Source organism: Bombus pascuorum, chromosome 5 (assembly GCF_905332965.1).
Source record: "Bombus pascuorum chromosome 5, iyBomPasc1.1, whole genome shotgun sequence".
NCBI lineage: Eukaryota > Metazoa > Arthropoda > Insecta > Hymenoptera > Apidae > Bombus > Bombus pascuorum.
In genome coordinates this window covers 11,206,246-11,223,092 of record NC_083492.1, presented here as the reverse complement: position 1 = coordinate 11,223,092, position 16,847 = coordinate 11,206,246, and the positions used below count along the sequence as shown (strand labels likewise).

The 16,847-nt window shown below is 41.7% G+C and overlaps 2 protein-coding genes across 2 annotated transcripts in view; one reads left to right on the top strand and one right to left on the bottom strand.

Moving 5' to 3' along the window:
* Positions 1 to 16,847, top strand: part of LOC132906722 (one cut domain family member 2-like) — a 262,308-nt gene that overhangs the window by 224,742 nt on the left and 20,719 nt on the right. The gene's annotated exons all lie outside the window — the stretch shown is intronic.
* The window catches only part of LOC132906741 (caveolin-3-like), a 165,073-nt gene that overhangs the window by 136,093 nt on the left and 12,133 nt on the right, over positions 1 to 16,847 (bottom strand). The gene's annotated exons all lie outside the window — the stretch shown is intronic.

Here is a 16,847-nt window from a genome sequence, read left to right as displayed (position 1 = left end):
ACGGTGGTTCGTAGGGGGAGGCTATCGCGATCAACGCGTATCGTTAACGTTACCACTGAACGTGACACGCTACCGCGGAGAAGAGCAAAGAAAAGACACGGAGCAGGTACGAGGAGGCAGAGGGAGAGACACGAGGTGATTTCTTGTAGGCAACGCGGAGAAGCCGGCTCGGCTCTGGGTAACACGGTACCAGCAACGAAGGAACTAACGGTGTTCTGCCCTCGATAGCCGCCATTGTGAAACTACATATTATGACAGAGGATCCGTCGCGTGTACCGCTTCACCACGACACACTTACGCCACCTCGTCTCGTCTTACTTCTCCACCTTATTCCGGTGAATCCTCTCCAGTCGCTGCTTGCGACTTCCTCCTTCAGATTCTCGTTCGATCACCACCATCCACCATCAATGTGTCTCGTCACTTTCCGCGTCGCGTAATTCGGTTACACAAAGTCCCCTTTTTCCAAGGAATCGAGCCTCCTTCCGTAAAGAATCAATCGAGGAAGAAATATTGAGAATGACTGTCGCGATTAGACTGTGGATTTTTATATTTGTTCTCGTCGTAGCCGCCCGAAACTTTGAAGATGTAGAAATGCACAGAGCTCAAAAATATACAAAATATCTAAAATACAGTGCTCGGTACAATGTTTAACGGACACTTTCTTTTTCGTAGATACTAGAACTATGGAAAGTGTTTCACTTCTTAGCATCCAAATGTGTAACCTCGATAACGTTGATCAGTTTGCAGTGGCTGAATTATTTTTCGAAAAGTATTCCAGAGACTTCTTTTTTAAGCGATTCTTTTGATAAAATAATCTACGAGCGAACGCGATGCAAATTCGCTTAAGAAACACGATGACCATCGTTTGCTTCGGTTGATCGGATTTCTGCAATCTCCAGCTTTGTATGTAAATGCCATGAGCGACTTGGTTCACGATTCGACGCAATCGTTTGTTTACCGATCGTTATCATTGGCCATCGTCTGGGGTCGATATCGATCGCGTCCGATTGCGGAAATGTCGCAAGCAAAACCACCAAGTTCCTATAAATTCCTGTCCTCGATGACTCAAAACAAATTGCGTAAAAGGAAAAAGTAACATTATGAATCTTCGTTGCGATTCAATGAATCAATGCGAAATCAATGAAAGTTCCAAGAGTTGAATCTTTTTTTGACGCTCTCTTATTCTTTACAATCTTAAAAATAGAAGCAGACTATCGAAAATATCACACGATCACGGTTAAGTAACGTCGCGTCGTTAATAAGCTCAAAATCAGCACCAGGGAATCTAGGCTTCATTCAATATTTATCACCTTTGGCCTTAACAATGTCTCCCAAACGATCGATCAATACACAATACCAAATCCGAATAAAATTCACGAACGAAAGACTCAATGTATCACATTTTTTGTCGTTCATGTTAGAGGAATTCTGAAATCTAGTACCTTGTCAGCTAATCGCGTATTGCTAAAACTGTCTTTAAATTCGAGATTATGGGATTCTCTTGAAAAATATTTACGTTAAAAATATTGATCTCAAAGCGTTGATTATAATATCGTAGATATTGGATATATCGTCACTGTTTTCATAAAACTCGATGAATATGTTACATACTGCCAACAAATTCGTATCTTTGGATCGAATAGGTTCGCCTTTCTAACTGTTATTAACTCGTCTTCCCTAAAATCATAATCTTTGAGTTATATACGCCATTGTTGTAACAAACGAGCGACATGTTTCTCCTACAATTTTTGAACAGAAAACACAAGTTTAAAAGGACTGGACGAAAGAACCGCAAAAGAAAATGGAACCTTCTTCCTCAATTTTTTTTTTTTTATTTTATTTTGGTTATTTTACAATTTGTCCTTATGGACATTTGGTAAAGTGTTATATCTTATTGGTGAAAAAAAAATAAATAAATAAAAATAAATATAGCATGTGGGCGGCTACCCCCAGCGGGGTGCCAGCTTCGTTTTTTCTAAGTTATGTCTTTTATGTTTCTTCCTGAATCAAACAACCTTCCAACGCCTTGAATGACCAGCTTTTAAACTTTGGACGGGAAGTAGCATGTACAAGTTACCAAAATACAAAGTGGCGAAATACTTTGCACGCAAGAACAGTTGAAGAGGAAGAGTCACACGTATACGCTTACGTACTATCACATTATCACAGAAATCCGTTTCGCGGTCGGAGTGTCTGACTCTTCCGTTTATCTCGAGCGTAACAGAAGCGAGGCTGTCCGTTTCGAGCGGCGATTCCATCCAAAATGCAAAGCAAGGTTAAAGTGTAGCGTGACCGGGAGAATGAGCAAGAAGCGTCCGCGGCGAGGGCAAACCGCAATGTAAAAGGAAGATTGACGGCTATTAAATCATTTTTAAAGGCAGTCAACGCCGGTCGGGACAATCGAATCGAAGAAGAACCGCCGAATGTGGTACGAGGTACCGTAACAGCATATTTCGTCGCGAGGGACCGCAACGACGACGCGACGTCGCGTCGCCTTCGTAATCGAACGATTCAAACCGCGTGCCCGTGTTGCAATCGCAACGATAAAAATTGATCGATAAAGAAAGAACGGACGATTCACCGAGGATCCATCGATCATCCGCCTGTGCAATGACGTGTTGCAATCGCCACCGGGTACACTCGCATTACTTAATCATATTGACCAGGCTTTGTATCTCTCCAGCCTGTGTATCAGGTGTTGGAAACTATACAGTTATATGTATGTAAATTTGACCGTACTTGCAATATACTTGACCTCGTTGCTAGTTACCAACGCGAAGAAAAGAAGGGAAGCGCCCGAAAATCTCCAATATTCGAATTGTCTCGGATACACAATGCAGCCTTTGAAGAGGAAAGGATACGCTGCTCGTCGCCCGAAAACGTAACGGGAGATTGCGAGGTACACCCACAACAATATTTCGCGATTCGAATGAAAAGAAACGCACAATGAATACGACACAAAGAATGCGTGAAGGGACAATCGATCAAGCAACGCAGGAAATCGAACGGAAGAACACCGTCAGATCTTCTTTCTGCCCTTGTCGGTATTCAACCATTTTAACCAGTCTGAAGCACCGTTTTTTCATACGTTATTCGTTGAAGAAGAGAGGAAGTGCATTTTTACCCCGTGACCTCGATTTTTCCATTCTGCTCAAGATCCTTTTCCGCGTATCCTTCGTTCGTTTCCTACATGGTTTGTTCTTTTCTTTTTTTTTCTTTTTTTTTTTTTTTAGGTATGAAATGAACATATGGATCACTTAGAAGAGAAATAGGCTCGATCAATTTGCCTTCTGTGCGTCTCATTTGATCGTAAGACGCAACTTTTGATTTCCCTTTATTGTTTGTGAACAAGGATTAAGATCGAAAAACGAAAGACACGGCTAAAAAATTACGCAAAGATCGTTTCTATCTATCTATTTTCGTCTCGCTGCAACGCAAATGTTGATATCAGCGGCATTAACGGATTACGCACGTCTTAACGGACAGATAACGTCGCTTAATCCGCAGCTGTGTGACCTATCTATTCTAATTCCAAATATATATATAGTATATATATGTAGTATATTTCCTCACGGTTTCCTTTCGAGCGAGAATTTCGATCATCGAAAGTCGTTATGGGTGAAACTTACGGAAATTTTGTCGGTTTGAATTAAAGTTTCGCCTATGATAATTATAATATTTAATATTTATATTTAATATTTTGAATTTTAAGAATCGAACAGTGCGACGTTATTTTCGAGTTACCGCGTTGATCGAACTTTCGTAATCGACTCATCGACAAACCACTAATTTCGACAGAATGAGGAAATTGGAGACGAAAATATTCACGATAAGCAAAGTTATTCGATAAGAAATTAGTTGGCGTCCGAGGAATCGTTCGTTTCACTGAAAGAACGATTAAAAACTGTGACAAAAGACCGTTGAGATCGAATGCTAGCGACTAAGAATAAGGGAACGAACAAAACTCGTAAATCTAGGAGGCTAGTGAATGTTCTGCAAGGCGACAGTATACATCGTGTTACGTTGGCCCGATGTTGCGGCACGATATTTCGAGGTCCAGCGAGTTTAAGTTTAAAGGCTGGCCCGCGACCAGAACAACATAAATAATAGCTAATATCCGTGTTATGTAATGGTACGACCTCGAACTCGGTCGAGCATACCCCACGTGCTCTGTTGCCCTAGTTTCCCGAGTCCCGAAATCTCGTTTCTGTTTTCCGCTTAATGCACCGATGCCCTTTTCCTCGTTCGATGCTTCTATTAATATCTTGTTGACCTAGCCTAGGAAACTTGTTACCCGTTAAAGGTGACACGGATCCACCACCAGCTAATCGTTTTAATGAAAATTGGAAATCGACAGGTAAAAAATGGAACCAGTGACCAGGTTGAAACTCGAGTCGATAAATAAACTTGTAAGCCTAATTTTAGAGTCATGCCTCGTAAAAGAGCGAATACATCTCGTATTTCAGAATATAGATTTTACAATACTAACACCGCAAAATTGAGTACGAGATAAACCGAGTATCTGGGTCGAAGGTCCCTGTTTCGATGCACGTATCCTAAAGAACTTTTATTAGAAAACCGAGTCTCGAAATATATGCTCGTATTAATCGATCAGTTAATGTATTGTACACAGGAGTCTAATACGTTCGTCTTTGTATATTAAACGCGAGTACGCTTGTTCCGTACTTTAATTTAACTACTAATTGCATAGAAATACATCCGTTACGAAGGACACATGTAGACGAAAAACACGATAAGAGTATAATTGTATAGTTAGTAGTAATGTTAGGCTATAGCAACGTCCGACATCTATACAAATTCTATCGTATATTGTATACGAGTCTCTGTATGAGATGCGAACACGTTTCGATCACGCTATGTATTCATCCGACTTACTCATAAGGATTTATCAAGGCATATCGTTACTTATAAACGTGACAATGGCAAAATGAAAATCGCAGAAACGAAGATCCTAACACGTACATGGCGCTTCTTACACGGCCGTAATCACCCTGAATCGTGCTTCCGGTGACGAGACTATCCCGATTTTTACTCGTCCCCGTGAGAATATGATCACGCCATGCGCCTTGTTTGGTCATCGTTTTTGAATCATCGTCCTCATCATCGCAAGGTTTCCCTCTTTGTCAGCCAGAGGCGTTACTAGGCTGATTCATTCGGTCGACCAAAGGTAACCAACAGATAAACGTTAGAGGCTCGCAGGGTTCGCGACTCTCGCTTCAGCCAGCGGTTGACATATCCTGCATGCAGCGAGAAAAATGACCTTGAAGGCCAACGATCACGGACACTGGTAGGGCAAGGCCCTCAAGGTCGCTGCTCGTGTATCGACGCGGCCGCCCGTTGAGGAAAAAATCAGGCTATTTTCTTCGAGAACCGAAGCCCCGTTCGGCCGTGATCTTGATGGATGGATTACCGATCATACAAGACCGGTTACTACATCTACCGATTCGTATAATCCTCTGACAGTGTAATAACGCGACGAAGGATACCAAATAAGCGATTTAAAAAATAATTATCTCTTCAAGATTTTCTGCATTTCTGGTAACTATGTATGTATATCATTTTTCTTAAAACATTTCTAACTGCGCGATTTTGTTTAGAATCCCTGAATATTTATAACTCGAACGAATATCCTACGTACCGTCACATTTGTGGAGAATCTTTTTTAATTTCTAGCCTTAAGACTCTGTATCCGTGTAACATTCTTCAACAATGCTTCTAAATCTTCTCATTTTCTAAAACTTGGGAAACGATTGCAGTGCGACGCATACATATAAGAACACTTTCCTTTCGTAATTGGCATGTCATATACATATAGTATTTATTTTCAAACTATTATCGTGAAATAAAGTGAAATATGCCCGCATATATAGAAAATATAATTTCAGCCCAATTATCAGAGGTAAGTACGGTGTACGGTTTTTGAACCGTTTGAAAAGTTTCAAAGAATGAACAAAACAGGACGAAATTAAAACAAACGTTAGTAGTTAAATTAAAGATGACCCTGATAAAAAAAGGTATGCAACTTTTGGGAACGAACAGTCATATTTTATCGCGACTAACTGCAACTATTCGATTCTCCTTCCTTCTTTACCGCTTCGATCTCGGGAAGAAAGCTGTACGTCGTGCAAGTTTCATCGGTGGGTGCTTGTAGAAAAAACTGAAGCGTGTGGCGAGTTTGCATTTGGCTCGATCTGTGTGTGTGGTGAGAAGAGTACTGCTTTCTCCGAGGTGTTTGCCTAGGATTTCCTGCCTCGCTGGCACGTGATCTTGGCGTTATACGCTCTGCGGTTACGAGTTGTGTTACGTGGACGCCAGCTAACTTGACTTTACGCGACACGATCAACCGTTCCTTTTCTACGGCCCCCTTTGCCATGCATACTCTCTCTCCTTCTCTCTCTCTCTCTCTCTCTATCTATCTATCTATCTATCTATCTATCTCTTTCTCTCTCTGCTGCTGCTGCTACTGCTGCTGCTGCTCCCGCCTTTCTTTTCTACTTTCTTGGCAAGTGTAAATGAACGCCGAAAACGTTACGAAATCGAACGATCGAGCGCAGGACCGAGCAACGACCTTGTCGATGCTAATCGAACCTCTCTGCCATAAATACATATTGACACTTTTTCATCACGTTCGACCTTTAACTCCATAATCGTACAAAAAATTGAATCTCGTGGTTTCATAAAAACAAGAATCTCGATGTTCTTGCGTAAACTGTTTGTTTATTTATTAGATAACTTCTCTAGCTTCGATTTTGATATTACATAATGCGCCTTTTATCGTTTGATAATATGTATCTATTACTACCGACTACTAACACTTTCACTATGCACTTTGAAGTTATACTGCTCGTTATAGTAAGTATTAGGACATCTGCTCGTTACATTTATTAGAAAAACTCAATGAAATTTGATTTTATATAATATTGTGCGTTTCAATTTGCCACAAATGCACGAACATCCGCAATCTAGTTACATCTAAGAAATTAAAAACCTGCGCGACGAGTTGAGTCGGTCGTTTTTCTTGGTTAATAAGTCAACCGACGTGTCTACCGAAATAGGGATCGATGTTCGTGGAAATTGCATAACAATTGTAGCGGAATTAATGGCGCCGGGTAAGCAAACGCAAAAGGCGGGAAAGAGAAAGAACGAAGGGTAGCGAGAGCGACGGGAAAGGAGAGGGAAGGGGGAAAAATGTAACTTTCACTGTGTGTAGCTTCCGCGGCTTCCCTCCGTTCGTCTCGCGGCACTTTCTTCGGCTCACGACGATCGATTTTTCCGTGCTCTCGCCGCGTGCGCGTGCTCTCGCTCACGGGTGATACGCGCGAGTTCACGCGCAGCGGTCGAGGAGGGGGTTGAAATCCTTCGGTATAAAATTAGCCCCTGCCCCCTCCGCCAGTGAGAAAAAGCGTGGTCAAACGGCTGGGACCGTGAAGGAGCGTGAAACTACATGGCTGTATTGTCGGTATCGTCGCGTCGGCGTTAATTAATCGACGATTGGCGACTATTTATAATGGAAGCGGCGGTCGCGCGCGACGGATCGTGCATCGTGCAGCCACCTGCGGAATTAATGAGCGATTGTCGGAATGGTAAACAGCGATGAGCAACCGTCTGTTGACCCAATACGTCGAGCACCGGTATCGACAACGACGAGAACCTGCTATCGACGCGATATCGATAACCCAGCGTCAACGACCAAGCCGCTGATCCTCGTGTCGATTTACGCCACTCCGTACCTATTGGGAAACGATTATCATTTTGCTGTCGAGTTTAAACCCTTCCTTAGATATCGGAAGTAGCAGACTCGCGGAAACGATCGATCGGTTTGTAATTTTGCACAGAAATCTTTTAATAACGGAGGTCTCGAAGAACGCGATGCCAAGACATTTAACGCCAAGACGAAGTGTTTATCCACGTGGAAACCCTGTAGTAACGTGAAACTGAAATTTCGCAGATATTGGGAAACGAAGCGATCTTAATTGTTTCGCTCGTAACACGGATCGTTTCTAGGTCTACGAAGATTATGGGATTAGCTAAGGTTCGTCAAGATTCGTGCAATCGCAACGTACGCGAAACTTCGATCTGTACGTGTCGCGACCACAGGCGGTTGCCGCATGTACACTCGAAATTCATTTTAATCGAATCACGAGGGAACGATCGAGGGAAGCCAAGGATAGCAGCGTAACGAAAATAACCGCATACGTAGAAAGATACAGGTCAATCACCACGAGCCAGCACGAGTCGGCGATGTAACGCAAACGGAGGTATGGAAAACAGAGGCCTTCGATGCGTCAACGACCAAATCATCGTTCTGACCTTTCGATCTTTCGCCTGGTAATCTCCGCGAGACTCAAACGATGCAATAGCCGAAGAAAAGAAAAAATACTCTCATTTTGTTTATTTTTCTCGTCGGACGATGTATTTGTTTCCTATCGTCAAGCCATTAGTTTCGTGTATGTGAAATATTATTTTTTCAAATGTTTTAATCGCACTTTGTATACTTTACTAATGACCATGAACTTGTGGTCGTGGTTTTAGATTTCTAATAATTATCACATGATCAGTTAGAATTGAGAAATTCTGCGAATGGAGATGCTGATTTGATTTGATTTGATTCGAGATGGAAATTTCTTTCAAGGTAATTTGCGATTTCTGTTACGGGACTTGTTCGATATTCGTGATTCTTGGCAAATTTTTCCCTCGTTGACACAATTGTTAATTAGCAACTATAGCATAATCTAGTTTGTGCAAACTTCGGAGAAACGACATTTCATACGCAGCGACGTAAGACGTAACGATCACGCGTAAATTTCAAACAATGAACACGAGTTCCTTCACAAGGTAATCAGAAATTCTGAGAAGGCAACGTTATCTCCTAGAGTCATTATGATTATCACCTGTGATGGAAACGTGTGCGAGGGTCGAATAACGTGGAAAGAATGCTAGTAACGTCGGAACGTTACGCATCGGCCTCGAGCATTACGCGGCGCGTTATTGCATCAGGGGAAGACTTTGTTAAGCAGCGTATTCGCGATAATCTCGCGTCGTCCTCGCGAGCGTTCCCAGAACCCGTCCACCACTGGCAAAAATCGTGCCAGAGACGGAGAGGGGACAGGGAGGGTGAACAGGCCGATTTATCGGAACATCTGGCGGTGCACGCGAATCTCTATCGCTGCTCGGGTAATTGCGTCGGGTCGATGCGTGCGTAAGCGAACGCGAGCAAATCGAACGCGACGATTTCGCGTAACGAGCACGATCGAAAGAGCAGAAGAGCTACGGCTAAGCATATTACTCGCGTGCTTTTCCTGTTTTAACACTTTGCCTTGTAATATTGAGTCACACTCGCGATACAGGTTACAGTCGAGCCGAAGCCATATTCCTTTAGGCTACGTTTTCCTTTAAAGTTTGCAAGCGTCGCTTTTGATATTCCTGATCAGCACGCCACGTGTTATTTTTACACCATCTGTCTCATTTTCGGAGTTTCTTCCATTTATAATTTATAAATACACAGCTATTCCAATATTTTGTTCGATCCTCGTGGAACGGTAAATGAACAAAATTCTACAGCATCGTACATATGTATTAAAATAAATAAAGAAATAAACGTATGAAAAAAACGTGAAGAATATTCAAAGTTTTCAGACATCTTAATTCAGTTTAGAATGAAATATTGTAAAAAAGAGTTAGAAAACCCGAGGGTTTAACGTGCTTCCTTTCTTGTTCGCAACGGCGTGCTACTGGGGGCATTATCTGGGCGAAACTGCAAGAGTTATCACCGTACTGACCCGTGCCAAATGAAATAACTCTCCTCCCCGTTACGATAATTCGGTATCCAAGCTCGATACGATTAAGGCTTTATCGCCAAGCTCGCACCAATGTTACAATAATTTAACAATTACAAACTGGTAAAGGAGATACAGCAACCCCCGGAGTTCCACGTTACTAATCTACGTTTCAAAATATTTATAGTAGGTACCACGCTGAGATGCATCCTATCGCGAATCTCCTCCAGATTTCTATACAAGATTCGAAGATCACCTTTAACCCTCAGCGTGCCGAGGTTACCTAAAGATGCAGGTCGATAGATGTGGGCAATACATCGCCAACCACTTTTCTATATCTTTGATTATTAGCTTCGCTATACGAGAACAGAAGAATGAGAAAATCAAGTAAGACCATGTTTATAAAGGAACCAATGATGTAAACATTAAAAACGAACGTGTATTTAACGTTGTAAGTTATCAGGTTTTGTACTTGTCGGATGAAATAGAAAATAAATTATTATGACAAGAATACAGTGATAAAGAACACAAACCCAACAATACCTAGAAAACAGAATTTTTCGCTTGTTCTGGGTAAGGAAATCGATCATTTCGTTGCGGATAAACCAAAGTAAAATCGCAACAAAAGAAAGTGCGTTTCTAAAAGTACAGCTGAGAGTGAGGCTAAATGTTCGCGATCGTTAAAGAGAAATGGCAGGATCGAAACAAACAACGCACGAGGACGAACGAATTACGTGTTGCGAGTTATGTAAAGAAAGTTCGTAAGGAATGGTTACACTACGAAAAAAGAATGGCCGAGTACCGTTGACCTTAGCCACTAAAATCAAGGGCCATGCACCGTACGAACTTTCGTCCCTCTCTTCCTTCGGCATAATCGACCTCATCCTTCCTCCCCTCCCTTCCCTTCCCCCTCCTCTCCACCGTCACTCTCCACCCGCTCCTTTCTTTCTTTCTTTCTTTCTTTCTTTCTTTCACGAGCAACACTCTTCAAATGGGTCGGCCGGCACACACGCACGTAACGGCTTCGTCTTTTTATCGTGCATTTCACCTTTCTACTTTGCAATCAAGCACTTTCATATTGCTTTCACTTGGTCGATGAAAGTACCGTCCGCGAGCCAAGTAGGCTCCCGTCCTTTATACAGGGTGGCCAAAAAGAAACGTACACGAACGATAAATCTTTTAATCTGATTGAAAATATTAGGAGAATCACGATTTTATGCAATAAGTTACTGTTTCGTATCTGTAGATTTTGTAATTGGAAGACTCGATAAAATCGTTACTATAATGTTATTTTATCCTTATCTATTTCATTTTATCGATTATTCTATTTCGACGTTAATTTGAAGAGTTATTTATTCGATTATAGGCGGTAAAAATCACGAACGCTTGTAATTTATATGCGCATATGGAATGCACATTAGGGATACATAATGCGAGAAATGATAAATGAACGAGTCGCTCCACGATCATAGAACGTAACTAGCGATTAACGCTTGCATTACGTCCCATATGATGTCAACTCGATCGCTGCTCGGTCAGGTTTAAAAGAATTAACACGCAGGATTTTCTTTTATGCTCTGTTAACGTTTTCCATCGTGACAATTTTTACGAGACTACGGAACTTTCTTAAAGTAAATTCTAAACTCTGCTTTTAAACTCGTTTTTACCAAACCGTCGTACGAAACGTCGTTATCGTCGATGAAGAAATAGAATTCTTACTTTCGAAGTACCCGGTATAGATGAAAATCACGACTGCTGTGAACGGAACTACAGGCGAACGTCAGCACCGTTTTCGTCTTTGAGATTTGAAATACAGGGGTCGGTGAACTCGCTGGAGGATCTCACTACCTCTGCATAGTTCCTCTAACGTTCGATATATCGAATAATAGATTGTGTCCTCCGTTCGATTTCGAAACCCCGGGCTAGTAATAAACAGCAGATAAGAGAGAGGTGAATTAGAGGTACGCGGTGTATCTGTATTTGGCACGTTCGGTTTATCGATCCGATCCATTGGCAATTAGATTACTAATTCCGTATAACGGTGTTTCTACACGATAAACGTACTTATATTAACTACGCCAGTTATTAATAACACGGAGTTTATTTTAAAAGCTTGGAAGAATGCACTGATAGAACTCTTAAGCTTGGCAAACTTCGATCTTTTCCATAAAAATAAAAATCATAAGAGGAAAAAGAAAGAATGACTGTATTCGACAATTTTCTTCGTAGAACCTTCATCTTTTCGCTTTTCTTTTTAATCACGAACGTCTATCCAACGTTGCTGCGTTCTTTGACTTATTTTCCGAATCGTACTTTCTTATCGTTAGAAAATTTCATTTCGACGTGTTTTTTCGTTCGAATTGAATTTAATTCAAAACCACGCTAACGATCTTCTTAAAACGTTAAAAGTCTGTTTTTCCGTTGAATTAGCAATTCGAAGACCGTAGTAAAGTTAATTAACAATACTTTTCGATTTCTATTAAAACTACGACACTCCATTATACGCGCTTCGGTTACACGCTGTCGACGGCGTTGTAATTTAATTCGATAACAATGGTGCCACACAAAGCCAATTAATTAACACGGCGTCGCTAATAAACGGCACTAATGAAATTTGTTGGAGAGTCGAATTAGATAGGTATGCGATTGATTTCTCGTTCGAGACAGAGTTCAACTTTCCCGGGATTGTTCGCATTGCAGAAAGCTGGTGAACGTTCGGTAAGATGCTCTCGTAACGAATCACACCAGCAAATTCTAAATCACGTTGCACGTGTAGTAACTGCATATTTCTATACGACGAAATATCTCGACAACGTTACGAGTGATGCAACGTTATCAACGATAACGCGTCAAATTTTCACCGACGCAAATGTTACGTTATCTAGAATTCGTAACACCACGTTAGCACGAATAGCGTTAGAGCTGCTTGCTATTAATAATCTGACGTGGCTGATTCACAGGGTGACGCAAATGTCGCTAATCACCCGTTGTACCAATCGTTCGCCTATTAGTTACGGCTCACAAAGACTAACGCGAACATTATGCGCCGTAAATATTATTTTTCGCTTTAAAGAATGCGAATAATTGGAGGATTATCTCTCGAGCGACTTTCCCCCTCACAGCTAAGTGACCAACCTCCGACGATCTCTTTCTTTTCTTTTTCTATATTATCTTTCGTTATCTTTCCAGATTTTTATTATTCTTCTTATTATCTAAAAAGAGTGTTGAAATATCTAATTTTATCTTTAAATGTCGAAATGGAAAAAGAAATAATCACGACCAATTTCTCTCCGGTATCTGTCATCTGTTTGAAGAAAGCACGCGCGCGTATATACTATATGATGTGCATACACTTGAAAAATTTCTATTTGACGATGCGACGATTTAATTAGCCTCGAACACAACGCGTCGCGTGTGCGTGTATCCGGCATCAGAGTTTCGAAGGCGGCCGTATACGCGCGGAATTGAAATGCAGACACGCTATCTAAAACATTCGCACGCGCAATCCGGATTACACCTGCATCGTCACTATTACTTGAACAGTTACACTTTCTCCTTAATGTGTACCCGCGCCGCACAGCCACGGAGAAAGAAGGAAAAAATCAGAGAGGGAGAGAGCACGTCAACACGGGGAAATTATTGTTAAACGAGCTGCTGTTACCGGCGCTGTTTATTCAAAATATCCACTCTCTCTTAGGAGCGTTGTTGCATTTAACGGCCACGCGATCGGGCATCGGTCGGATGAAAATATTCTTAGATAATACGCGGCGTTTCGCCGACGTATTTCCATAACGCGAACGATCGCGAATATATTATGAAAGCGATCGAGTGCAGAAACGATCGGACCAATTATCATTTATTAATCATTCCACAACTGAACCGAAGCGAATCGAGACCGACGCCAAGTGTTGGGACCAACCGATTTCCCACGTTCGGATTCAACCATATTGAAACCAGATTCGCTTAACTAACGTGTCCGGTCGAGCTAGAATTTTCGATGGTACTTATTAAGCAAAGATCAAGTTTGAAGAGTTAGAAGCGAGTCGCAGCAAGACGCGCCATTAAAGTATAACCTAATCCGATATTTACCATCGAGAAATCAAGGTATCGACTATTCAGCGATTGATCGATGGCTGTTGCACCTATCTCGAGAGACAAAGTGGCGAAATGGCTGGATACACTCGCGGTATAGCGAACGTGATGCATAATGCATCGGCCGCTTTCTTTAATTCGTTGCAACTCGTAAAACAAGATAACCGACGTTCATATTACACGGAATTATGAATCACTTTGTTTGTTTCGTATGCTCGCGAGTTTCAGAAATATACCTGTTCAATAAACCTGAACTTTCATCTTTCATGAAATCAACGAATAACATATCCTACAATTGTTCTCTTTCTACCTAAATAACTCTAATCAAATTGGTTGAAACTTTTGAAGCAAGGAAAATATCAGCAGACTGTGCTGAAAGTGCAAACATAAATTACTACATCAGCGGAAACGAAGACTTTTTTATAGACCTACAAGGTCTTTCGAAATCTCGACCTCAACTCTTACATGAAACCGTACTTTCAACGTAAGTAAGCTACTGCAATCATTGTAATCATATTATTCATTTAGCTCTATTAATATAACTTATATTATAAGACACTTACTTATATTATATTATAAGACAAATTCGCTCTTCTTTTCTCTTCTGCTCTTTTTTATTCCTCTTTTCTATTTCGTTTTCTACCATATTTTTTATTTTTTTATAAAATACTCTTTATTTATAAAAAAGGAAACCAGTGTTTGGATCTCCTCCCCTCTTCTTTATTTTCTATTCTTTTTCTATACATAAAAAGTGGGAGATCCATAAGAAAGAAATTACAAATAAAATGCCCGAGAAATTAGTAACCAATACGACGAATAAATTCGTCTTCCTCGGTTAACAGGTTACTAGACAAATGGAGGAATAACTTGACATGAGATGATTCGCGATACTATCGTCTAGACTCGAATCACCAATTTTCTGAGCGATTCGCGTTGATTGGTAGCCGATCGAAAGACTCGGTATCCGACCGTGGCGACGCAAGAATCGCGCAGTAAACCGGTCGTGCACCAGGATTTCGAAACGTCGAAGAAAGCTCGATTTAATCGAGATGTCGAGGTCCCTCCGCGGCCTTGCGCGTTACAGTCTGCGATAAACGAGGTGACTGGCCGAGCCGGCTGTTAGACTTTCTTTTTAAAGTCTCACTGCCGCATTTTGAAGCAGCGACAAACGGCAAATGGACCTTCCGACGAGAACCGATTTCCTGAGAACGCGCGAAGAACGACGCGGAAATTTTCAGTGTGCAGCTTCAAACGTGGATCACCATTGTTTCGTCTAAGCGATTGTCCCCTTTGAGCACACGATGCTGACAGAGGGGAGAGTAGAGAAAGGAGCAGGATTAATTATAACGGGCTTCTTTCCACGCGTAAAACCGCCTCGACGATCGATGCAAAATAAACGTCGCGGATTACGCCGCTGATGAAAGTCGAGAGAAACGAGCTCGATACAATATACTAGGAGACGATCTCGCGATACGTTGCTTAATTAATTGCCTTTCATCCCATTAGCGTAGAAATATATTAATATACCGTGGAATTATAGCAGTTCGGTAATTTCTGTAAAAACTTTAACGATCGACGGTATCGATGTTCTTTAACAACGAACACGGTTCAATCGGTGGTAGAATTACGTCGATCTTTTTAATTACGCTGCTTGTAAGTGATTGGAAATAGCGGATTATTTTTTAGGTATTTTTAGGTTTCAACCCTGAATTTTAACCCTGAATTTTCAACCCTTCGTGGTTACTCCGTACCGTGTACTCGAGAATATATTTAGATCGCAACCCCCCGACGTTACCTATTTCCGGAAGGCGCAACGGGCTTGCAGAAGATTACCCTGAATAATGCAAAGAAGCATAAATAGCGTAGATGCGCGGCTGAAAATAACTGGAAGTTCGCCCACTCGAATGATTTAGAAATTCCGACAACAATCGGGAGACCGAACGAAATTCTACGAGTCGTACATACATTGCGTAATTCGCGAAAAGAATGCCTCTATGCGTTCGAACCGAACGTTTCGAATTGCGAATTTAACAAGAGAGTCGCATTAAATTTATCCACCCTATAAGACGAACCTAAATAAACGATTTACCCTGAACTTTATCCACTTTCGATGATAGACGAGCGCACGTGTCGCTAACCAAGGCGACTACGTTCCCAAAGACGAAGAGGATCTCGTTTAGAAATAGTTATTGCGCACAGTAAGAGTAAGAAGAGGTGCTCTGCAGCCATAAACTTAATACGCAGTCGCACAATAGTAATAAATATGGTATTTAGGGAACGGTTTGATACGCGTGACCGATGCATCGACGCAATTTACGAGAAAACGATCGATCCTACGCGCGGCGTTGTTTTCTTCTTTGTTATTTAACGAGATTCCGGTCGAATCGTTGAGGACTCGATACTTTCGCGACTGGCATCGACCCAATCGATCGGCAGCGGCGAAGAGTTTTTATTTTTATCGGCGCCACCGATTCGCGCGGTGAGAAAAACCGCGCGTTGCAGAGTACAGAGGAAACTGCAGCGGCGAGAAGCACGCGCGCCAGATATCGAGGCGATGCACGTCCCGACGTGTCCTTGAAATTCCAAATTCGCCCGCCATAAGCGCGCGCTCGCACGATCATTATGCATATAAGCGATCTATGCAAATCAGACTGTCGAATCGCGGCAGAAAAGCGACGCGATCAACATATACCGCGTGATTTATCGCCTGTGCATGTCTGTTTTCGTGACCATATAACGCATACAATAATATCGAAAATATGTATATATACATATACCCCACAAGATGACGAGTTATAGAGAAAGAATATTTCGAACGATGTAAAGATAGATGAAACGAGAGCGAGATCGATATTTACCGTCTTCGTCTCGCTTAATTTCCAGACAAACGAGCCTGGAACCGTGATTACGTTGCAACGCAAATTTCCGTATCGATCCTGCGTCAAGAGGCACGAGGAT